Genomic DNA, 26,991 nt, shown 5'->3' on the forward strand with positions numbered 1-26,991 from the left:
CTCTATAAGATATAAACTATTTTCCTCCTTTTCCCATAACTAATGCAGAAATGAAAACTAATCACTTATCATACTAGGAGAAGTCAAGATGAATCCAACAACTGTCTGAGACAGCATCCCAGGGACACTTGCACACAGATACTGGTGCAGAGTGATTGATTGTCAACTATGACTCTTACTTGAAATCAAGCAATTGATTGGAAATTTTATCATGCTATATATGCATTAACATTCTACTTGGGTCACTAGATTGATATGTATCACTTGTAAGAGGAAATATACCACAGGAAAGATTCAACTCTGTGTCCTAAGTTCAGATAGGAACCAGTAAGGAGAATAGGCAGGAGATCCAGCAAGAAGGACCTAGGGAAATATAGTGATTCTAGAAAACAGAATAATAATCCCAAGAAAGACTGAATCATTTTGTAATTGAATCAGTGAATCTAACATCTTGTATCACTTCCCCAAACTGGCCTTTTTAGTAAGTAGGAAAATACTAGAAGTGCATGATGTATTTGCCCCTTTTTGTGTGCATAGTAATATCATAAATGGAAAAAAAACTGGGACATGATTTGTATCAAAAGAATCTTTGATGTTAATGCACATACAACAGGATAAAATTTTCAATCAACTAAGAGTCACAGTTGCTAAAAAAATGTAGAAACCATACTATCTCAAACCCAGATAAGGAAATAATTAGTTAGGAAATATCCTTTTCAAAGGAGCAAAAAAGGGAAATTAACTTTAGTGATCCTGCCTTGGGCTGAGGCCTAAGATCTTCCTTTCAGATTTTTTTCTAAAATGGTGGATTACTGAATTGATGATCATTCAGAGAACTAGTATACCAGAATTCAAACTTCAATAAAAGAATCAATTATATTTCCCAAAACCTTTACTCCAGCAAGTAAATTTCAACCAATAACAACTTAGAGCTAGATAGGGATATTTTTCCTCTCATGCAATTGTAGTAAGTAAAAAATTTTCAGTTGAAACATACATAAGAAATTCCACTAAACATTTTTTCATGTCTCTCTTTTCAAATTAAGTTTGTCCTAATGCAAATAAAATCATTGTCAAATTGCCAATTTTTAGATTTTAACAATATGAAAATCATTTTAAATTTGCTCACTTTTGTAACAAAAGGAAGTTTGAAAATGTGGTGACCTCCATTTTTATTTCCTTGAAACTCTAAGATATTGTCTCCAAATGTAGATCTCTATTTTGAATTCTTAATTAGATCCCTGGTTGTCATATGGAAACTATTAAATAGTAAGCTGACTTCTTTACTATAAACATTCATTATTTTTCACTACAAAACATTCAGAAATACATAAAGTTTTATAAAGTATCTTAAAATTTGAAAATTTCAAATGATAATAGTAGAACTTCTCCCTCTACTTTTTTTTAGGAAGACTCAACATTTATTAAGCACCTTTAGTTGTGAAAGGTACAGTGCTGAGCACTGTACCCAGATACATAGAGTGACACAGACAAACATTCAGCCCGTGAGAAGGCTTAAAGGCTAATATGGATTTATGAAACACAAACAAACGATGTAAAATGAAAAACATTCTCTACTGTTCAACATCTTGCTTAGCTGTCATTCCTACCTCTCCCTAAACATAATTTTTATCAATTTTCAATTCACAGGGATTTCAATCACTATTGATTACTTCACAGAGAATTCAACCTAGAAATGGGAAGTCACTTCATTAATACTTTGAAAACAGGGTATGAATGAGTTTGAGTAATAAATGACCAGGCAGTTCAATCATTAATATTTTTCAAACAGGGCAGCCCCTAAAAGTGATGAATTAAGTACTTTTAATTTGCTGAAAGTCTATAATAGGAATAAAATTTTCCTGTATTTTTATTAGTGATTTTTTAATTGATTTATATTCCTAATTTATCGAACTTTCAAGCTACCTAGGAATCCAGGCTGTCAGCAACTATGTTAGCCATAGTCCTAACAACCAAGTTCTCCAGGCTCCTCCCCCAATGATCAGCTGGATTTTCTCTCTATAACATAAATGTCATTTAAGTAGATCTTATTTAAGTACATCTTCAAAAACTATTCCTATGTGGGAACAGCTTCACATAGTATCAGACTTGTTTTTTTTTTTCAAGTCTTTTCCTTTCCAAGACAAAAAAACACAAAAACCAAGGAATGGAATGAGATGGGTTTTTTCCCTATCAAGATGAAAACAATGAAATTCAGAACTGGATCACTTGGCCCTTTCTCTTCTTAACTCCTCCCAGTTCAAAATGCTTAAACCTCTTCATGGCAAGCTTCCTCTTAGAACTGCAGCTGGGTTCCATACAGTCAAGCCTCAGTACAATCTTTTTGTTTTTGTTTTTCCTTTTTCTGAAAACTTTCTTTTGTCTGCCCACCACAACCGCTCTGCTTCCGATGGTTTCCTCTTTTCCCCAGTTCCTTCAGGGAATCCTGGCTTTTCTCGAACTGCGTCCCTTTCTGAGGCTTGCCGCACGTTTTGCACAAAGTTCTGCGGATTCCGGGACATTCACCAAAGGACGACCCCGCGCTCTCCACCAGGCTCCTCCCGTGGCCAGGCCGCCGGAGTCCCTCGGCCGAGTGCTCGGAGGCGAGCGCCCGGCCGAGGATGAGGACGAGCTGCAGAAGACGACCGGCTCCGATGGCTGAGGGCGGAACACTGTCCCTCTACTCTTAAAGGAATATTTTTAGCTAAATATCTATTTCTTTTCCAAACCCATGGCAATTCTACTCTCAGATAGCTTCAAATGTCTCATTTCTCCATTTCCAGTAACTACAAAACTTCTAGGAAATCCAAAGACCTATACTATTGTGCAAGCACATAAATGGCTTCTGGTCAACATGAGAAAACTATAGCAAAAATACAAAATGTCTGAATATCTAATTAATGAAATTTTCCCAAATTATATAAAATCAAAATATATTCCTGTTTATGGAAAAGAACAGTCAGAGTTCCAAGAGGTAGAGTGGAGTTTGAGAGTAGAATGAGGGAAACAATTCTTGATTCAATGGAATAGGATGGGGGCAGGGAAGACTGAGCTATGAGTTTTAGCTAATGTACAACCTCAATCCTTGTAGGACCCCAAAATGCACAGTATCTCCCCAGTTCCCAATGCCAGAAGGGGAAAAGGGGAGAGTACACAATATAGATCAAAGCACAGAGAAGCAGTTGAATTTCTGATAATGGAGACAGAACAAAGAGGTTTCCCCAATTCCCTAGGTGAGAAGCAAGATAACAGGAGAATACACAACACAGATAAAAACAGCTAGGTAGCCAAACTAGCAATCATGGCAACAGAAAGCCAAACCAGCTAATCAAAAGCAGAGACATAACAAAGAGGTAGAAAATAGTCTATGGAATAAGTCTACGGAACAAGATTTTCCCATATGCTGTTAATTCTAACTATGACCATTTTTTCACCAAAGTCCCCTACTACCACCCCAAATAAGTCTTCAAAGAAAGAATAACTCATAGCCCTAAGATAAGTTTTCTGACTCGAATGGAGAGTCAGAATCCATCAGGTGGCACACACCATGCAAAAAAACAAAACAAAAAACAAAACAAAGGAAAAAAAAAACAAAAGACTCACTCCCCTCCCCCAAGAGAGACCTTATGGGGAGGAAATGGAGTGACCCCCTCAAGTAGCATCCCACCCAAAATTAGACTGGTCAGTCTTTCTCAAAACTTACACTATGTACCTCTTCTCCCACAAATCCCAGAGGCAGGAGAAGGGTAATTGAAAAAGGCACTAGGTCAATGCAAGAGGTAAGCTTCGAGAGAAAAATGAGGAGGATATTTCTCTTCCTATGGAATAGAATCTTAGAGTGAATCTATCACATCAGAGTTTTGCAATTATGAAGAAAGGAGAAAATAGACTTTTTGGGTGGGAAAGGTGGATTAAAGATCTATCTGTGGGATTGTTTTGTGAAGAATTCATCAATCTCTCTTACTCAGGAGGGTAAGAAAAGGTCTACATTTTAATTCACAGGTTGCTTTAATAGTTTACAAGTTACTATAAAAAGTTCATAGATCACCACATAAAGTTCACAGACCACAACAAAAACTTTGCAGATTAAGTTCTTTAGAGAAGCAATAAGATAGTTATTTTCAGAAGAGGGTGAGAGAGTTTAGGGAAATCATGCTCCTCTGAGCTGGTCATCTTCATAGTAAGACAAGTAGCATAAGTAGCAGACAAGCTAAGCAGTAAAGAAAAACAAAAGGGTAAAAGAATTTGGGGTATTGTAGTCCCCTACCCCCAGCCCCAGAGCAGGCTGCTTCCAAAGGAAGGCAAACCCATAGGTTGTTTCTTTTATCGTTGTGAGATAGTCTCCCATGAGGTTTCCTCATGAACACCTTTCTCATATAGTTTCTGGGTTTTGCCTTGGGAAGTAGATTCCCAAGTATTTAATGTTGTCTACAGTTACTTGAACTGTAATTTCTCTATCTCTTTTGTTGTTCAAATATAGAAAGAAAACATTCTTATGCACAGGTGGTGAAAATGACCTTCAGTACAGCCTTCTTATGAATATGCTTCTGTTTCACCTTATCTTTATTATTTATTTAGAAATAATAATTGTCTGGTTTCCATATTCTTGGAAATGATAGAATTTTAAGAAGAATTGAATTGATTCTTTTTCTTATTGGATATCTCCAAATTTGATCAGAAGAAATACATTTTGTAGAACATCACTTTTAATAGGATATAGATTAAGTGATGAATATTTATGTTAATAAGAGATTGGCAAACATTAGTACGAAGATTGTGAACTTTTCTCATCAGTCAATGGTGGAATAAAACAGAATTTAGTGGTAAGATTATTAATTACTATAAAATGACATGCATTTTTTTTACACACTCCTTGGAAGATATTATTTTGCAATTGGATGTGTCCTTTCCTTGAGGATATAAAGATTTTCCTGCTCCCTGATTCAGACTGTGAATTCTTGATTCCTATGAGCATCTTTTATCTCACATATAATTAATGCCCAAGCCACCTTAGGCTGAGAAGATTCTTTATTGGTTGTGCATATCTAAAACTGCTTTTGAGAGTGTCAGATGAGCACTGTTTTAATGTCTGCATCTGCTAGTGTCATATTTATTCAATGAGAGAATGTTTTCATAACATTCAAGTTCTATTTATGTAATGAATCTCAAATGACCAAAAAGCCTTCCTATCAATTATAAGCTTTTCCATGGTTTTGAAGAAATAATTTACATTATTAGAATTTATCATGATAAAATAACATATAGAAAAGATAAATTTTTTTTGTATACACAAATTTGAACCAGTTCAATGAAAGTCATTGTAGAATAATGAATTAAGTATTGGACTTCGCATTAGAAAGATCTTGGTTCTAATCATTTCCCTGTATACTTACAAGTGGTGCAAAACTGGGGGGATACTTTAACTTCTCCAAATCTCAGGTACCTTTTCTGTGAATATTCAACATCCATATGAAGGTGATATTTCAACAATAATGAGTTACCTCTAATAATGCAGATCAAAATCCAACATTACTAACAAATACTATGATTTTTTTTTGGTCAGACTGTCCTTTAATTTCCTCAAAAGGAGTACAATGTATAAAAGGGAGTTTCCTCTTTATCTGAAAGTTTAATAGTATCTACCTGTTACCCATTTCCCTTACCATGTGACTAGTATAGATTTTCATCCTTAATGATACTTTTACATTTCTCAATTGTTAACAGGTTGCCAGCCAGATCTATGCATCCATACATAATCACCATTTGCCTTTAGATTTTATCTGGGTGCTATTGATTTTTCTTTCTTCAGAAGCTGTTATCTTTCATGTAAGATAACAAAGTTCACAGAATGCAACATGTGGGTAATTAGTTCATATGACTCATGCCTCACAGTATGATGGCAAGGATTAAATGAGACCATGCATATATAGCACTTTGTAAATCATAAAGTTCTAAACAAAAATTAGATATTGTTATTAATTATTGAAGTTTCATATTTGTATGCTCTCAACATTGTGAAAACATAAATATGACAATTTTTCAAGTCTTGCTTATGTTTTGAGTTGAGTGTGAGTCCATAATAATCACTATTGAAGATTATTATCTTTCAAAATATGCACTAATTAAATTCTGTGATGATTAGTTATGTCAATCTATTCATAGTTGAAGGACTAGCAGTAAATTTATGAGGCACCACAGGGAAAATCTGAACTTAGTATGCCAATTCAAGATTGCTAGTAATATAGAATTTAGTCTTTGTAGAGGTATAGATAGGTTTGTTAATTCAAACATATACTATTTAACTTTTTGCTGAATTAGCAATTGTTTTAAACCTTCTATTGAAAAAATAAAACCAAAGAAATATTTTCAAAATTAAAATGATGAGAAAAATATTAATTTGAGGATACAGTCATTTCACATTAATGTCATTTTTTTCATAGTATTCAAAAGATGTTTCCTTAATAATTCTATTTACTTCTATGATGACTTTTATTTGAACTTGTGTTATGTTTAAAGGTTTTCTCTCATTGTTTTAGATATCAGGACATTAGTTTACTTGCATTTCTCAACTGGAGAAAATAAATTTCATTCAATATTTTTTAAATTATTGAGATAAATCATAACAACTCAACAGAATTCCAGTAAAATTAATATAGAAAGTTGTACTTATCCTTGAAACTGACTATAAAGGCAACCTTGTCTAGGGTAATATAAAACAATTCTGTCCAAATCTCTGGGTACCTTTAATATTTTCAGGGATGAAGAATAATAACTGTTCAAATTTATGGGAAGGATTCTACAAAATAGTGAATAGAGGTTTGTGGAATGTAGATGCAATTTCAAAATTCAACAATGTGACATGACATAACAGGTATAGGCATCATAGAATGAAACTGTTTCTTGGGTTGAAAGAAAATTATTCTTTTGAGTGATGGTGTTCACATTGAATTTAGAATAACACTTTAGAACTAAATTTGAAGTACCAGACTTGGAGTTAAGATATTTGAATTTAGAACTCACTTTTTTACCCATTTTTTGGTGTGAGAACTTGGTCAAGTGATTTAAACTTTCTGGCCTCCATTTTTTTATCTATAAGTGAGCGAATTTAACTAGCTGTCTTATAATGAGTTATTGCTTATAACTCTAATTCAATGATCTATTATTCCATGAATCTCACAAAATGCCTATGAGATAAGAAAAATTATTTTAAATTTACAGCCTAAATGACTGAATAAGGATTCAGCCTCAAAATTGGATACAGTATGACATACTGACAAATGAAAAGAGAAAACAGTATACCTATCTTTCTGATGAAGGAATTGGGAAAATATTTCTTGTGCAATGGATGGAATGTTAGATTTGGAATCATTAATAGATGAGCTCTTCTCTGTCTTCACAAATTTAATAGCTATATGACCCTTAGCAAGACAGTTGCTCTTCCTTAGGTTCTATTGCCTCAACTAAAAATAGAAGATAACAAAAGTACTTTCCTCACAGGGTTATTGAGAGAAACAAATAAGATAAAATATATAATGAGCTTTGGAAACCTTATTCAAATGATAGTATTATTACTGTTGAAAACTATTGAGTTAATAGTTGTAAGAGTAACAGAAATAATTTCTTACTTTCAACTCTGTGTAGTATTTCAACTCTTCTACTGACCTTCACTTTATGAAATTACTGTCATTAATTTTGGCAGAGTGTCAAAATCTTTGAGTAGAATCAGCTTCAATATTTTTAATTGATATTTCATTTTTCCAAAAGCATGTTATAAAAGTTTTTCAACATTTCATCCATATGCTTATGTGTATTTTAAGGTAAACTGTTCCCTTCTATCCTCCCTTATCACCCCCCTTCCCTCAGCAGTGAAGTTCCAATATTTCTTGATTAAATGATTGCACATCTTTATTTTCACCCCAAAAGTTCATTAACATGACCAATGATGCAACAAAAGCAACACAAACAATGGAACATTCCCTCACTCTACTATATTTGGCTTATGTCGTGCCAGTTCAATTAATACAAGCATTCTAACTTTAAAATATGGTTTCTCTGGAGAAAGTCCCAGATGTACCATCCATTATGCATACAACTGTTATTTTTTGGCCAAAATTTTAATTAAATTCCTGAAAACAACTTTTTTATTTTGCAATGCATCATTTAGGAAATTACACTAGAATTGCAGAGTTTGTTGTAGTTTTTTGGATTTTGATAGGTTTTAGAAATCATTTATATAGTGTTAGATTCTAGAGTTGAACATTTATCTCTTCTGTATCTTTCATTGTGTCTCTAATGTGATTGTGTGCATACTTTCTATTTTTAGTCATAAACATTAAAATAAGTAATTATTTAAAATATTATTAGATGTTTTTTGAGGGGTAGGAAGGTGGATATATAGAAACAGTAATAACTAGGGTGATGTGACTGGACTCTGATCCAGGGTTGTGAATTTGGACAGTAATGATAATGCCTACAGTCTTTTAATAGAGATAAAACATAGACTTGAAACTAATTAATATTATTATATAAAATAGTATGCTGTCAGATTGTAGATGGAAGAGAACTCTTCCTTCCTTTGTGCCTGCTGACCGTCTCCCATCCCACCATTTTGAAGTTTCTATTTTCATAAAATTTGATATCAGCTTACCTTATTACCCAAATCACATATTTCATGTCCCTTAAATGGCTGCCAAAGATGTCTATAATAAAAAATTAGGTTGTTTGTTCTGACCTACATAGGTATTTGCTCTGAATTTTAAATAATTAATATCTAAAAACAGTGGTCATTAAATATCTAAAAATGTTTTGTTTGCATTTCGACTTATTCCTATTCATAAATTTGATGAGTATATTTAAGCATAAATTTATTGCTAAATAAAAATTATTATATAATTGAATAGTGCAAATAATGAATACTGCAAAATTTTTACATACATTAAAATTCAGTTTGGAAAGTATAGATAGAGAAAATATAATAATTGATTCTAATCTATTGGAAATATGCAGTGAAAATTGAGAATACAAAAGAAATCAGAAAGGTTTCTTCCAGCCAATGGCATTGAATTTGAAACTTCAAAGAAGTCATCAAAGTGAGTAGATAGAGGTTAAAAGTGAAACTATTCTAGATATGTGACATAACCAATCAAAATCAGTAAAATGGAAAACCATATGATAGACTGAAAAATAGAAAAAGCAAATATTGAAGTTCTGTTTTTAAATCAAGAAATATTATTTCACATAAATAAAAATGTTTTTTCAAGTACCTTCTGTAAGTAGGAAAAAAATAAGGGAAATAATGTTTTAGATTATATACAGCCACATCGGCAGTGCAGGGCTTCAAAGACGTTTCTGTGATGAAATGACTGCTTTATATTCTGTGGAATGCTTTGCTACCTCTTATTTTGGTCCCCAGAATGCAGCCCAGCAATCTGAGTCCCATTTTTCATGAGCAACAAGATATAATAAATATTGTAATTGCCTATTTAGAGAAGTAAAATGACTATTCCAAAAGAAGGTATTTGCTTTTTACAAAATAATAAAGGCATATAATTATAATAAGAAATGTTAGATTTGTGATATGTCAAAGAAATACCTCAGCAGCCTTTTGAGAGAAGAGTACGATATCCAGGAAAACACTTACCTGTAAATACAGGGCAACACTGGCAGAAGATATGGTCACTTAAATCTATGCAGATAGTTCCTTTTTTGGAGGGCTCAGGTACACATCCATTTGTCTCTATTTCACTGAAAACTTCTTTATGTCCTTGAAGAAATTTGCAGCTGCAATTGTACAAATGTCATGCATTGGTTTTCTAAGCAATGATTAATGTCAGCTTCACAGAACCTCCCCCTTGTAATCAAGAGATTATTAACAGCTAAAATGTATAATTTTTTTGTTTTCAATTTTATTAAAGGTTCAGCTTCTGTCTTTGTCTAAATGCAATATTATCTCACTAAGAAAATTTCTTTTTAAATATATTTAATGATTCAATATGATTAATTCACAGAAAAGCTCTAATGAAATGACAAAAGTACATGCATTGAATAATCGATTTATTATTCATTTAAAAAACTTTGGCAGTTTAATTTAAGATGATATCATAGGACCATAGATTCAAAACTTCAATGGGCCTACAGCTCATCAAGTAAAATCCTTTCACTTTACTTATGAGGAAACTGAGGCTTACAGAGAAAAAAACTGGGGCTGAAAGACTTGACAAAATTCCAAGCAAGTAAACAGTGGTGTTGAATTTTATCAAAGCTTATCTGTCCCCAAAGTCAGTGATATTTCCTTATGAAACTGCAAATGGAGCAGATGCAGGGACAGTCAATCCCACTTCTAGCATTTCATAACTGCTATCTGGGCAATACCATGCCTATTGACTCTTCATGTTGGCTTCTATGATGTAACTAGTTCTCACAATGATCAAAACTCAGAGATAGAATACCACTAAGTACTTGCATTCAAATCCAGGGTATTCGCAGCATTGGTGCAGTTAGTAAATAGTTAGGAAACTCTTCTCATCATGATAGCTCTTGAGCCCCTTACCAAAACATTTTTATTTACACATTACCAAGCACTTGTAAATGAAACTTTTAGATCTTTGACATATCCATTTACTTAGCAACAAGCCAAAATAAATAATGATTATATCTTAAGTTGTCCTATATTACAGTAAAGAAATAAATATGAAAATGCATCAAATGTCTTAGATGAAACTAGGCTGTTATACTCTCCTACCACTACGCTCAATATCACCGGAGAGAATAGACACATTAATAGAAACATGGTAGAGAAACACATGAGAAAAAATAAAAAACATGCTTAGTCTAATTGACAATTTAGGATTACAGACATCAGCATCATTGTTCCGCTCAAGAATATCTTTACCACAATAAACTGCTTCCTGTTGTTTGCCTGTTAGGGAAAATGTTCTTTTTATAATAGGAAAAAAAAAAAACAATTACAGGATCCTTCAACTTATGTTTACACTTAAAAGGGCATTTTGTTACCTATGCATTTGAATAACAAATTCTTTTAAACCAGAACAATGAAAAATTCACTAGAATAATCAAGTTAACTCTCCTATTAAAAGAGAGTTCTTGGCAAATAATTCAGATTGCTTGTCTGAGCAAAAAAAAAGAATCTAAACATAGTCTTATACACTAAGTCGTGGTAGAAAGTGTACTTTCACTTCTCTGTTTTTCTTTCTTAATGCAGAGGATGCAGAATAGGACAATGTGCACTTTAAATAATCTTTTCCTCTCTTTAGCTTTATGTAGTTCTGAAGAGTAAAAGCTGGAACTACAGTCTTCATTTTGTTCATTTAATTCCCAACTAAAATCCCATTTAAGGCAGCTAGATGCAGCAGTAGATAGATTGCTAGACCTGGAGTCTAGTCAGAAAATGAGTTAAAATCTTGGCACAGTTACTTACTAGTTTTCTGATCCTAATTAAAATTAAATAAAAATTAAAATCCTAAATAAGGCATTTAACGCTGATTGCCTTAGTTTCCTTATCTGTAAAATGAGCTGTGGAGGAATAGGTTAAACCACTTCAGTACCTTGGCCAAGAAAATCCCACTTGGATAAGACCGAACTGATATGACAGCAAAAACCCCACCTTCAACAGAAAACTTTCTCTAACCCTTCTTAGTTCCAGTGACTTTCCTTTGTTGTTATTTCCAATTCATTCTATTTATATCTTGCTTCATATATATTTGCTCGCATGCTATCTACTCCATTAGATTGTAAGCTCCTCAATGTCAGAGATCCTTTTACCTGTAATTCAATGCCCAGAGTTTAACAAAATATCTAGCACATTGTAGGTGCTTAATAAATATTTAATATTTGGTCAGTCATTAATTAGTAGTCAGCTTCATTTTTAGCTGACTGACTATGACAATGTCTTTGCAAATAGCCTTGTCACAAAACCATTTCTTTATCTGTGACATTCTTTAGGCCTCAATCTCAGCATTCATTCATTTCTACTATAATTTTTTATAGAAATATATGGCGTTTATTTCAATGGCTCTCAGTGTTTGCCTTTCACTTAAAGGTAAGTCTTTCCACAAATTTATCCTATAAATTCAGTAATTCTTTTCAACTGAATTTATATCTTCAAATATTCATGGCATCAATACTTATGTGTTATATCATCTTCTTCATAAAACAATTGTATGCCAATGAATGGATGACCATACAGTCCTGCCCCAAATCCCATTTTATGGCCTTGAAATACTTTTTGATTGATATATTTCATGGGTTTTCATTAATAAAATGTCTTTAGCTTCTCTTTTAAGTTACTATTCACACATAAATAGAAAATCATTCTATAATTTACAAGATCATTAAAGTCTTTAAATATGTGCCATAGTTAATTTTCTCTTCAAAACTGCTCATTTTCATCTGAAATAATGCTTCATTTCCAAATTTTAGCAGTTTTTATTAAACAAATTTCCTTTGTTACCTTTAATATATCACATATTCATCTGTAACCTCAACAATATGTTAAATTATTTATAATAGATTTAAACATTTCCCTTTATGAAAAAGGAATATTTCTGTCCCTTTTCTGTATTAAACTACTTTATACAAAAATGTCTTGTACCAATAACTTAAGGTAGCTAAATATATCAGAGATCAATATATCAAGGAATCATTTTTACCAAACGTATACACGTAGATATATATGTATATACATATATATGAGAATAGTAGCATATAATATAGTAGTACATAATATATTATACTTTATATGCTTCAATATTTGTATTCATCAATATGCATACAAACTTAAAAATGTGTCTGTACACACAGAAAGAAAAATTGTAGTATACCTTTACAGTACTGACCTTTATATTTTCATATTATCAAGTCACATTAGTAGATATTTTACAATTGGCTTTTCAATCTTAAAGAAAAGTTAGTGCAGTTTTATAAACAAAATATTGGATTAAGTATAACAGTGCCAACAATGTTCACCATTGGGTAATCAAAATTGGCACATTGGCACATCAGTAAGTCATTATATATGAAACCTCATATAAAAAAAAAAACAACTTGAAGGAACTTCAGAGATAATCTTCTGAATTGTCCTGAATTTTTTACAAAAAAATTATATATTGAAGATCAATAAGTTGAAGTGACTAATTGATGTTCAAACAACTACTTTTGGATAGTATTGCTAATGCAAATTTAGCCTCCTATTTCTAATCAAGTATTGGTACTATGTTGATTTTAATAGTTTTGTTTTCCATCTTTATTAATATACTTTGTCAAATTCCTTTAATTATGAAACAAGTTTTTATCTGAATATGATTTTCCTTATTATTTATAATCTTTTCTTCTGTTAATTGCTCTCTTTCCAAAAACGATTTAACCATTGTATTTCATGTTAACTTACTTGAAGTATATTTTTAGTATGGCAATTGATAATGAAATTATAGTTCACCCTTAAAATAGGCAATCATCATTAGATATTGAATAAAAGTTTGAGGAATATTGGAAATGTATGCTTCCTCCCATTTAATCAAGTTATAATTATGAGAGTTCCCTCATCCACTACACACAGATACATATTTTTTGAATGGAAATCTATCTGGAATAGGATGCTTAATGTCCTTCTAATATGTGTTTCCCATCAATTGCTCTCTTCCCACAATAGATTACTCTATTTCAACCACACTATTATCTAATATACATTACAAAGATATATAAGTGACAGGTAATTATATCCCATCCAATCAGACTCTTAGTTCTAATATTTCTATCTCTTCTATATTTCTTCCAGTTACCCCCTCATTTCAAATATCCTTATATGAACTCTCATTTCACTGAAATAGTATTTAAGTAACTTACAATTAATGTTTTAAAATGAAGTTATTACTTAAATCACACTCTCTTACATTTTCTTCATTTATGATTTAGTATAAGTAAACACATTAAAATCATTAAAGAGCTGGAAACAATGACATATTTATAAGTTGGATCTTTTGTGTATTGAGTTTAAAGTAACTCTTTCAGATGCAAATAGAGTACACACACAGTAGCTCCTCAACATAGTTGATATATTTTTTCAACTAATGAACATGGTCTTCCATGAATAACTAAACCATGACAATTTAAACAACTGAAGCAAAACTTCAATTTTTTTTATAGATTTTTATAAAACATGAGTGATTTCTAGAGCATTTAATTAATTAAAAAATGTATTTTGAAATAAAAAAATAAAAAACAACAAACTAAAAAAAACACATTATCAAACCCGCAAGTATAGATTATTATCAATTATAATTATCATTATCATCCCTTTCAGTTTATAAAGAATATTACATCCATAGTAACACAGTACAACCCAGTAAGTCTCTGAGCCCACATTTGAAGTCATAAAGATTATTTTCCCTGACTCCTTGTCTGACTTTATATCTTTTGTGCCTTCTAACTGTCCTTTAGGATTGGTGATACAGAGAAATATTTCTGAAGATGCTAATAACCTTCTTCAGAGATTTCCTCTTAGTTGACTAATATTATAAATGTGCAGATTCTTCATGATTCATAGGCATCAATATTCTAAAGACAGATTTAACTTAAGTAAGTACTTTCTTAAAACTAGAAAGAGATTAAAACGTGTTAATCCTGAAATTAGTTATCTTTTGCAGCATATTTTGATTTCAGCCCAAATTCAGGTACAACCCCCATCCAATCAAAAAACATCTATTCTCAGATTGGGGTTAATTTGACTTTTGTTAAATAGGTGTTACTGCTATAACTAAAGAACTGTCCATCCATCTTCATCAAGGAGAGAATTTAGTCTATATATCTTAGGTACATAATATCAAAAATGAAGGAGAGAGGAAAATCCAACAAATTATAAAAACACAGTATCAAAGGTTCTATTTAGATTTCCAGATCACATGACCAGTAAGATAGAAATTAGACACTTTCTCTCAAATTTAGAACTCACACCACTTCAAATTAGAAACAATGCTCATGAAAAAGATTACCCTTATGAGGTAACAAAATAATTAACTAAATGATAAATTTAATTCCTAACCCCTAAAGTGCTTACTCAGTTTCCCTTCTTCATTGGGAATCACACTCAGGGATATTTGCATAAACATATCAAGGGCTGTGCAACACAATGCTGATTTCTGTTCTAAGAACCATATAATCTAATGGCATTCAAATTCCTTCATTACCTAGTCAAATATAATTTTTTCATGTTCTCTAAATTTTTCTCAGTCCCCTTTAATGAAATACCTTTGCTTTGTAATTATATATATATATATATATATATATATATATATATATATATATATATGTCTGTGTGTGTGTCTGTTTGTGTCTGTGTGTGTCTGTGTGTGTGTGTGTGTGTTTGTGCATGGTTGCTTTCATGTTAATTCTCTCACCAGATTGCGAGTTTCTTAAGAAAAGGGAAAGCTTTTGACTTTATTAGTATTTACAACCTGATGGAATGAGGCCATCACTGGAACCAAAAATTTTTTTTCAATCTTTGTTCTCCTGAAATAAAAAGAGTTGATCATTTATTTAAACATATCATGTTTTTATAAGCTAAAAACTAAAATGTTCTAATCCAACTTTTTAAAAATTTCAAGAAAAATTTCAGCTATGTTTAAATGAAAATGTTAAATTTCTGTCTATCATTTCTCTCTCTCTCTCTCTCTCTCTATATATATATATATATATATATATATACTTATATAGATTAACCTGTAGTAATATGTATATAGATATAAAATTATATTGATAGATGATGATGAGGATGATAGATGATAGCTAGATAGCTAGCTAGATAAATAGATAGGTAAACAATAGCAAAACCATACAATTACTTGGGGAAAGCAACTGGTTGACATCAGGGAATGTGAACATTTAAAATTTGTTTCAATGGGAAACAAATAAACCTTTGTATAATGAGTATCATGGTCTAGTAAGCAGTAAAGATGATGCACTTCTTAAATTTGGATATTTGAATCTCAGAAAAAATAATACTTTTCTACTACCAAATACATTAAAATATAAAATTATTTTTAAGAGAAGCAGTCTGAATTTCGGTATAACAAAGTATTAGTTGAAATTAAAAAAAATAAGAAAACATTCAATTTCATTGCCCTTATGAAACAATTTATACTTGTATCTTACAAAAGAGAAAATGTATTTTATCAATAAATGCAGGAAAATTATTTTAATTTATTTCATTTTTTTCATATTGTACAGAATCAATTTTGATTAAATTATACAAATCATATGAATATACTAAAACAAGAATATAATTAATAGACATGTAATCGAATGTTGTGTGTAGGAGGTAGGTACCTTCAATTATAGCAGTGGAGTTCAAATAATTTTGCTGATAACTGCCCTAGTGGACTGAAGCTGAAATGATTTGACTGACCCTGAAGAGAAAATCATTGAAAGTACTACCATAGAATAATATCTAGGATAGAAATGCTAGAATCAGCAAACTGATTATGACAAAGATGTGATCAAAGTTCAACAGAGACCAGTTTATAAATGTAATTATGGAGAAGTCCTGAAGAAAGTTTCTAAACTAGTGAGGCCGATGAAGATACAATTCAAGTAAAGCCCAATTAATAGCAGTGCTTTTGAGAACAGCACAAGGACATCATTAGTAAAATTTTGAAATTCTATAGTAATAACATTGTGCATGGCTTCTGAACACATGTTCACCACAATAAGTTCTCATATATAATTGAGATAAATGAATAAGCTTTTATATATACTGATCTATGTGACAAGAACTTGTGCTAATAGCGTTATTTCTAAGTTATGAGTTTTTTTTATTTTTTCATTTTACTGGTGAAGAAACTGAGAAAAACAGAGAGTAGCCAATTTCCCCAGGGTTACACAGCTAATAATTGTCTGAGGCCATCTTTGAATGCAAATCATTAAGACTACAGGGCCTTTGTTCTATCCATTGAGGAGATCCTTATGTCTATTTATTTTCCCACTGTTAATTATATATCTGTCGGAGAGAACATGTGATAAATATCATGTATGTGTAAATACACCAACATACAAACTGCAGAATAATCTATTTCTGTGTGTAATTAAATTCCCCATCTTTCTTGGAAAAAAAACTTCAAAATTTTAATAATGATAATGATGATGGTGGTGTTGCTGCTGCTGTTGCTGAAAATCTTAATCATACACTGTCCAAGAAAGCTTATGTAATTGTGTTTTTTCAGGGTTATGGTTCAAAACCAAAAAAATATTCTTTACAAGAAAGATAAATATAATAATTTACTTTTACAATCTCAGAAAATATTATTCAAGCCTTTTGTGTTTCCAAATATAGGCTTTGAATTTTTTATTACAATATTTTCAAATAAGCTAATCATTGCCTCACAGAAGCAATTATAAAATCTAAATGCTTTAGAATTAATATGAGCACTATGTCATGAGTAACATGCAATTCTAAAAAATATGTAGGTCATAAAATATTCTTTAGAATTGACTGGTTGTACAAATCCTAGAAATTAGCAATCTAAGAATTGTACTGCTCTAAGAAGGGTTGCTTCTCTGCTTTTTATGTATTGTTGATATTAGGTTATTTGACGATGAATTTCACATACATTTGAAATATCTATGACTCTAGATTTAATCTTTAAGAGTTCATATAATATAAAACATTGATTTTATTGTTGAGAATGATAAATAGGTGGTGAATTGTCCAAAGTAACAGATATAGTAGCTTGCAGAACCAGAAGTCAACCCAAGCATTCATCATTAAATGAAACTTTTAATCCAACCTTCCATGATGCTTCCTAACAATTCATTATACTACATCCTTGAAATGATAATAATAATTATAATAATAATAATCATTACCTGTTAAGTAGTCTCTGCTATATGCTACAAAAATATTAGTGCTAAATAATTAACTTGACATAAAGTCAATAGAAAAAGGCTACATCAAAAACGTGGATAATGTCCTCTTAGGTGATGTAGGAATTCATTAAATTTCCATTATATTAGGAAAAACCCTTTATTTTATATTATCAGAAAAAATCAAGCATGAGTCATCAACTCCTGACCCTTCAGAAATGCTGGTGCAGAAAACAGAGGAGTTAAATTCTGTCAAGCAAATGCTATATTCCTATACTTCAGGAAAGGAAGGGAAGACAAGAGAAGAGAATAAGGGATCAATTGAAATAAGATTATGGATTTGCAGAATTCTACAAATATAGTGAGATAAGGATACACATACCTTAATTCAATAATTCTATTTTCACAGATAGCTCCATGTTGACATCCATCTTCTTCACAATAATTAAAATTTACCAGATATAATTTCCTTGTCCATTCAGAAGCACATAGATAGTGATCACTATTGTTGTGTTCAGCAGTGTAGCAACTAAATTCATGTGCATACCTCTAAAGATGAAAAGAGGAAGAATTATACATCTGTATAAACATTATGTTCACATTATCCTTTTCTTGATAACTGCATATTAAATAAGCACATATCTATATTCAAATACTAGTAGGATATTGATTCAGGCTTTGATTCTAATTTTTTAAACATCATATAAAATTATACCATAAATATCCTATGTAATTACAGAAGATATATGAGAATAAACAAGTCTAAGACTTCCTTTTTTTAAAAAAAAAGCAAAAATAATTTACCATACTCATATATTCTTTTATTTGAATTAAGCCTAAATTTATAGCTATAACATATGTTAGTATTTGAAACAAATCACAAAATTAATTGTTTTGGTTTCTCCTCACTTTAATTAATATTAAATTTTAATTATCTTCATTTTAATTCACTTTGAACCAAAATTTAAGCACCAATTCTACTATGTTTGTATTCTGTGCTTGGTACTAAAGGAGCAATGGATTTTAGATTAAAAAAGTAGTTGCTTGCCCTTATAGAGATTTAAGTCTTTAAAGTGCTTCCAACATAAATAAAAATATATATATAATGTAGAATAACGTATGACAGGTACATTGTGGTGTTGTAAACAAAATGCTATATGAGGTGTTTTGTCCTGTTTAAGGCCAAAAAAGAATTAGACCGCCTTCTTTGTCATAGTCCACAGAGTGTCTGTATGAAAGCATGTAGAGTACTAGAAAAAGAAAATATTTTAGTTGAGAGGCTAAATTTAAATAAGTTCATACATAATTTTGCATGCAAAAAGTTTTTTTATGGAGAAGTAACATGTTATTGTAGTAGAGAACTACCATTAGTGATAGCAAATCTTGGATTAAATTTACATTTTTTGATATGGAGGAACAATATCAATAAAAATTTAAACAAAGAAAATTGTCTGAAGCATACTGATTGAAGAAATCTTGAAAGGAGCTCAAACTTTCATTACTCTAGATAATTCTCTAAAACTCAAGCTTAGCATCAAGCTGCAAAGCATGTGCAGATCATCATGCAGAAAGTCTCTTTACTGGGAAATCACTCAATTGCCAAAACCAACAGCAATAGCAACAATCAATCAAAAAATGTTCAATATTAACTAATAACAAGCCAAGTACACATCAGAAATTTTCTTCCCTGTGCAACAGTAATCAACTCTATGGCCAAAGCTTAGAGGGTAAAATACTGAGAATGGAGGTCTAGGTTACCCTTTGATCCACTGAGAAATATCTACTGGGAAATAATGCAACTGTAACTGAGATCTATAATGATGCAGTACGAACTGTTGTGCTATATCTTACCAGATTGGTAAAAGCTCGGTAAGGAGGTACAAAAACATTGGAATCAAACAAGATCTTATTTACAAGTAAAGATGAGATAAAACATCCTAATTAACCACTTCAAAAATTGCTTTATTTTTGTTTGTTTATTTGTTTGTTTAATCATTTTACCTGCTTATAGCATCTTTGTTCTGAAACTCTATGAACAAATTCCAATAGAAGGGATACTTTTCCCTTCTTATACAGAATCATTTATTAAGGAGTACTAACTTCTATGGATATATGTCTGGAAAAATATTAGCTAACTACAATTGCAAAAGGACTAATTTCTCATAATAAATATTGGATATCAAATTACAGAATATAACAATATAAAATTATATCTTATAAACATAAAAAATAGAGAAGTCAGAATGTGTTATACTCCCTTTATTATTCCAAACATAGAATTTGTGAGGGAATTGATTCAAGAAAAATGGTTGAATAGCTATTGGAAAATAGAGACAGAAAATTATCTTTGAAGCAATTTCAAGCTTGTTTCCTTTCCAAAGGAATCGAAGACCTCATGACAGATCCATAAGGTTACATGTATATATGAATATCTGGAATCAAAGTGGCTTTACTACCATATCATTGGATTAACTTCATTACTCCTAATTTTATTTCTTTTCTACAGGAGTACACCATCTCAGCATATTACCATATGATTGAATATCTATATAGGTCTCAGACATGGAAGTTAAACAAAATAAATTTTTTGGGGGGGTTACTTTCCTAGCAATCTCATTTCCTTTGCAAGATGGTATTTTGAATTTAAATGTCAAAGGTCTTGAAGGAAAGCTAGAACTCTCAAGAATGGGAATGGAAATAATACTTTTTGAGAAAATTTAAATTCACTAAGACTTGAATTTTATAAATTGTTACCTTGAAATCCTCTACAGAATTGTGTTCTCTTTTTATCATTTTGAGAGATATATTAAGAAATTTTCCTATAATTCTAATTAAGATTTGTATATAAATTTAAATATATGTTCTTAATTTCTGTTCTCAGGATTGTATCTCATACAAGTCCTGAACTTGGGACATTGCAGCATGAATTACACAATTAGATGAAAAACTAATTCCCAGATATTCACTGGAAGGTCCCTCTTCCTAACAAAAGAAAGACTTGATATGATTATCTAAAACATATTAGCAAAGGTCATAAAAGTTTTCTTTTCATGGGAAACTTGGCCATCTTATCTTGCAGTGATAATGAAGATTCTAAACATAAGGAACATTATAATGATAATTCAAGAATGTGTACCATCTATATTAAATGAAAATGAAGAGATATCATGTGAAGAAGATGACATAATCTTTTGGGTCAAGTTTTGATAGTTGGTAATTTCAAGTGGAATGATGGTCAGAAAGAAAGACAAGGAAAGTAGACTGGAAAATATGAGTGGATGGTATGTTGCCTCTTGCCCATGTAAGCTATATGTATTTATACCATCTGTCTACATAGAGCTTGAAGAAAAGAGTAGATATTCCTAGTCTCTTCCTTGTCACTCTCCTCTCGGAGAAATCTTGATTCCTTCATGATGGGTAGTAGGAGAACAGGACCAGAGTCCAGCTACTCTGCTCTCTTCAAAGAGAGGTGAACTGACTAGAATTATGTTTATCTCCTCCATTAAATATTGCTAGTTTAATGAGAATTTTTATGAACAAATTATACTAATAATTGTTGTACCTAAATGGGGAAATAATGTCTCAAATTATACATCCTAGGAATCATTCCCTTCCCACTAGTTCCCTAATGAACATAATCAGTAAATAGAGAAATCAATTTATCCTAATTGACATAGCAGAGTATAAATAAAAGAAAATACAAATGAGAATATATATATTTAATACATGGAAATATACATATATATCTGCACACACACGTGTGTGTGTGTGTGTGTGTGTGTGTGTGTGTGTGTGTGTGTGTGTGTGTAAAAGATTTTAGTGATGAGGAAAACTTGACTTTCTCCTCTGGAGCCATACAAATTAGGATGATGGGAGAAAGTCTTGATGAGAGATAATCAGGCTTAAGTGACTTGCCCAAGGTCACATAGTAAGTGTCTGAGGTAAGAATCAAATCTGTGTCCTCTTGACTCCTGGGGCAGTGCTCTAGCCACTGTGTCATCTAGTTTCTCTAAAGTCTAAATGAGGTCTCTCAATGAGAACAAGAAAACAATTCAACTGAGAGAGAGATAGAGAAATTTTCAAATTTCATCTAAGTGCAAATTCTTCAAAATTTCTAGTGTAGTTAGCAGAGAAAAGGAAAATCATTTAATTATTTGTTTTTGTACATGTTGCCATCTTCCCCAAATATTTCTCTCTCTACAATGAACTAAAGAGAATCTTGAACTGAATATGTTTTCTTTCAAAGTTAGAAACCAAGACTAGAATGCCAATTCTCATATCTTATTACCAATTTCCCACTTTCAAATGGTCTCAGAGCATTGTCACCCATTTCAGTCAATGAGGATAGACTTCTGCAAATGAGAATCCTCTGACCCAAGAATTTTAGTGTTGCAGTGGGTGGAGTGAAAAAGCTAGAGTCAGGAAGAACTGAATTCAATTTTGGCCTCAGATGCTTATTAACCCTGGACAAGTCATTTAATCCTGATTGCCTTGCAACTAGAGTCATCTTCAGTTGTCTTGATTCAAATCTAGTCACTGGACCGAGATGGGTCCAAAGGGGAAAGTGAAACAGGTGAAACCCCTTCGTGTTAATGCAGTTCACTTGTGTGTCATAGCCTTACCTCCCTGATGTCCTGATCTTATTTTAAAAAGGACAAAAACAACAATTCACATTTCAAAAGTGAAAACTGTCACAATCTAGTACTGCTGACCTCAGGGGAATCTCATACTTCTATACTGATGAATACTTTAAGAGCAGAGTCCAAAACAATGAATGGGGAAAGCATCAATGAACAACTCTCTCTCTCTCTCTCTCTCTCTCTCTCTCTCTCTCTCTCTCTCTCACACACACACACACACACACACACACACACACACACACATCAGTTTATTAAACTTGAATTAAATTTTGATAAGGAACAATTCAGTCATAATGTTGCTGAAAACCTCTAATCCTTTCAACTGAGAGATGCTGAAGTTGGTGGAATGGTGGGGTTTTGAACTTAATAATTCTGAGCTACAATGGGGTAAAGATACTTTCAATCTTTCACTCTAATGGTAAGTCTGCTAGAGTGGGACTTCTTGCTGCCTAAGGAGTAATCAAATTGACCCATGAAGGAAATGGAACAGGTCAAATTTTTTTTATAAGTCACTGTGGGATTGAGCCTACAATTGACCATGACATTTTTTTGCTGTATTAAGGAAACCCAGTTTCAAAAAATCAAAACAGTAGAAATAGTAAAGTAAAGGTTTAACATGGTCATACTATACAACAGCTATGCAAATGCACAGCCAACAATTAACATTTAATAATTAGAAATAATGATGAAATGTTCAAAATATGCAAGTTCTGATGATATTTGGATCATAAGATTTAGCACACAAAAGGCCCTAGAAAAGATTTCACCTAGTTTCACCCCCTCATTTTGCAGATAAGGAAAGTCCCACAATTGTTATTTATGTAATTAATTTATTTTTTAGAGTTCACACAAGTCACTAATAACATATAAGTTTTAAATAACTGAGCCAGGAATCTAATATAGGGCTTCTGACTCCAAATACATTTTCTTGATTCCATGTCTAATGCCACAGATATAGCCTCCACCATATAAAGTAAAAGATAGATTATTACTTCACTTATTTGAATAATAAGAGGTATAAGATAACTTAGAGGCAATTTAATCTGACCTTTCATTGTGTATTTGAGATCCTAAATGTCAGAGAGTTTAAGTGATCTGACAAAGAAGCTCATCTTGAATTAGAAATCAGATCCTCTAGTTCCAAATAAATTTTTTGCCATATTTTTAACATGCCATGCTACTCTCTATTCTATTGTATCCAAGTAACATTGTGGAAGGTACACATCTATTTATGTAACCTAAAATTATATTAGTTACTCTTCTAGTGATTTCATATTAGTGACTTATTTAACCTTTTAGGTTTAAAACCATTCTTTTGCAAAAATTGTTTGTTTCATACTACTCTTCTCTGATTTTTTTTTAAGCAGAAGATTTTATACTTATCCCTATCAAATGAACTATCATTTGTGACAGCTCACTATGCACTTCCTTCCTGCTATGATCTTTTTGGATATCGATTCTATTATAAACTTAATTAGCTTTGCTTTCAAGGCATGTCCTCATAAAGTTGATAAGGAACAGCATTTATTTTTCATTCAAGTTCTTGATCAAGACTTTTTTTGGAGTAGGAAGAGATCAGTTGCAGATAAGTGACTCAGGATAGACATTTATATTAATCCATTAATCTTCCTTTAACTTTTTAAGAAAACTATGAAAATTCTTAAACTTTGCATCACTTAACTAACACTTTTCTATCATGTTCATAAGGATCTCATTATGAGACATCTCTAAATGCCTTGTAGAAATTCAAAAATACTCTTTGTGCAACATCTATCACATCTAGTCACCTTCACAAACAGAGTTATTTTTGAGATGACTTTTTTAATGAACATTTTGGCTTCCAGTGTTTCCTATTTGAATTTCAATTATTTACAAATGTATTTGAGAATTATCTTTACAATTTTAGAGTATTTATGTAAGGTGACAATCTATAATTTGAACAATATTTTCTGATATTCTCATTTTTTATAATTCTCCATAAATATATCAATCATTTTTTATTTTTCTATTGTATCAATTGATTTTTATCTAGGCTAGGAAATGACAAATTGGAAAAGGAATTGCAAAAGGCAAATGAAGAAAATTCTTCTCTAAAAAGAAGAATGAAATCTGTGGAAATGATTGACTTCATAAGATGAACAAGATTCTGTTAAACATAACCAAAAAATCAAAAAAAAGAAGAAAATGTAAAATACCTCATCTGCAAAACCATTGGCCATGAGAACCAATCAAGGGATAACCTGAGAATTATAGGTCTTCCTGAAAAACATTGAAGAGAAAAAAATTCTGGAGTTAAACAAGATTTAGTGATGGAACTGCCCTGATATCATGGAATCAGAGGGTAAAATATTTATTGAAAGTATACATGCATCCCCTTTGGTAGGAGATTCTAAAATGAAAACACCAAGAAATGTTGTATCCAAATTCCAGAACTATCAGATAAAAGAGAAAATCCCAGAAGTAGCCACAATGAAGCAAGGAGTCACAGTAAGGACCTGGCTGCATCAACATTAAGGGATAGAATTGCCTACAATGAAATATTCCCACTAACAAAGGAGCATGGAATGAAGCTAAGAATCCACTATCTGGAAAAGCTGAGTCTTCTCTTCTAGGGGAAAAGATGGGCATTTAATGAAATGGAAGACTTCCAATATTTCCTGAAGAAAAGATCTGTGTTAAATAAAAAATTTGGACATTAAACAGGAGGCTCAAGATACACATGAAAAAGGTTTTTTATAAAAGGGTAAAGAAAGAAACTGCTGTCCAGAACAGTAAAACTGACTATATCCCTAACTGGGAGGAAGACACTTATAATTCTCGAGGACACTCTTGACTTTTCTGTGACACAGATAGAATTATTTAAAAATAAAACACCCCCTTAAAAAGTGGGACGGTAAGGAGATGGGAGGATGGAGGAGATTGAATGGGGTAAAACAAATTACATTAAGAGGAACAAAAGACCTACTACAATAAAGGGGAAGAACGGAGGATGTTAGAACCACCTGAAACTTCTTCTCTTCAGACTTGGCTTAAGTTAACTAACACACACTCAGTTAAGTAACTTATTTTACTTTTCAAGGATTAAAATAGGAAAAGGAGAGGTGGGGACAGAGAGGGAGAGAAAAAGAGGAACTAACAGATGTAAGTAAAGAAGGAAGGGGAAAAGGGAAAGGGGAAAGAAAGGGAAAAGAAAGGGCAAATACACTGAAGGGGTGGTATATAGAAACACAATACTGGAGAATATGGATAAAGGGGGAAAAGGGGGAAGATAGCAGGGAGGGCAATAAAAACTTAGTAATTACAACTTTGAATATCAATGGGAAGAACTCTCCTTTAAAACATAAGCAAATAGTAGAGTGGGTTAAAAACCAGAATTCTACAATATGCTGCATACAAGAAAGTCATTTAAAGCAAAGAGATACATATACAGTAAAAGTAAAAGGTAGGAGCAAAATATATTTTTCTTCAGTTGAAGTGAAAAAAACAGGGGTTGCAATCATTATCTTAGACAAAGAAGCTGCAACAATAGATTTATAGCATTAAAAGAGATAAGGAAGCAAACTATATCCTCCTAATAGGTACCATAGACAAAAAAGTATTTACAATACTAAATACATATATACCCAATAGTATACCATCCTACCTTTAGAGGAGAAGTTGAAATAGCTCCAAGAAAATTTAGAGCACAAAACACTACTAGTGGGAGACCTCAACCTCCCACTCTCAGATTTAGATAAATCTAATCATAAAAGTAACAAGAAGGAAGTTAAGGAGGTTAATAAATTGTTAGAAAACTTAGATAAAATAGACTTATGGAGGAAATTGAATGCGGATGGAAAGGAATATACTTTTTTTTTTTACTGCAGTACATGGCACTTACACAAAAATTGACCATGTACTAGGACATAAAAACCTAATGATCAATTGCAGAAAGCTAGAAATGGTGAATACATCTTTCTTAGATCATAATGCAATAAAAATCATATGTAATATTGGACCAGGGAGATATAGAATTAAAACTAATTGGAAACTAAATAACCTCATTTTAGAGAATGAGTGGATCATACACCAAATTACAGAAAGAATTAATGACAATAATGATACAACATACCAAAACCTGTGGGATATACTCAAGGTGATACACTCAAGGGATATGTTATATCTTTAAATGCTTACATGAATTAGAGAAAGAGGAAATCAATGAACTAAATGTACAACTAAAAAAATTAGAGAAATTAAACCCCCTGATTAAATACCAAATTAAAAATTCTAAACATTAAAGGAGAAATTAATAAAATTGAAAGCAAGAAAACTATTGAACTAATAAATAGAACCAAGAGTTGGTTTTATAAAAAAAAATTAATATACCTCTGGTCAATTTGATTCAAAAAAATGAAAGAAGAAAACCAAATTGCTAGTACCATAAAGGAAAAAGGTGAACTCAGCACCAATAAAGAAGAAATTGAGGTAATAATATGGA

The 26,991-nt window shown here is 31.6% G+C and overlaps 1 long non-coding RNA gene across 1 annotated transcript in view; it reads right to left on the minus strand.

Moving 5' to 3' along the window:
* Positions 1-18,344, minus strand: part of LOC141523798 (uncharacterized) — a 407,543-nt gene extending 389,199 nt beyond the window's left edge. The window contains exons 1-2 of the long non-coding RNA XR_012478595.1: positions 18,254-18,344; positions 9,641-9,780 (exon numbers count right to left, since the gene is read on the minus strand). This is a non-coding gene — a long non-coding RNA (uncharacterized LOC141523798). The remainder of the gene's footprint in view (positions 1-9,640; positions 9,781-18,253) is intronic.
* Between the last annotated feature and the right edge of the window lie 8,647 nt (positions 18,345-26,991).

Source organism: Macrotis lagotis, chromosome 5 (assembly GCF_037893015.1).
Source record: "Macrotis lagotis isolate mMagLag1 chromosome 5, bilby.v1.9.chrom.fasta, whole genome shotgun sequence".
In the NCBI taxonomy this organism is placed as follows: Eukaryota; Metazoa; Chordata; class Mammalia; order Peramelemorphia; family Peramelidae; genus Macrotis; species Macrotis lagotis.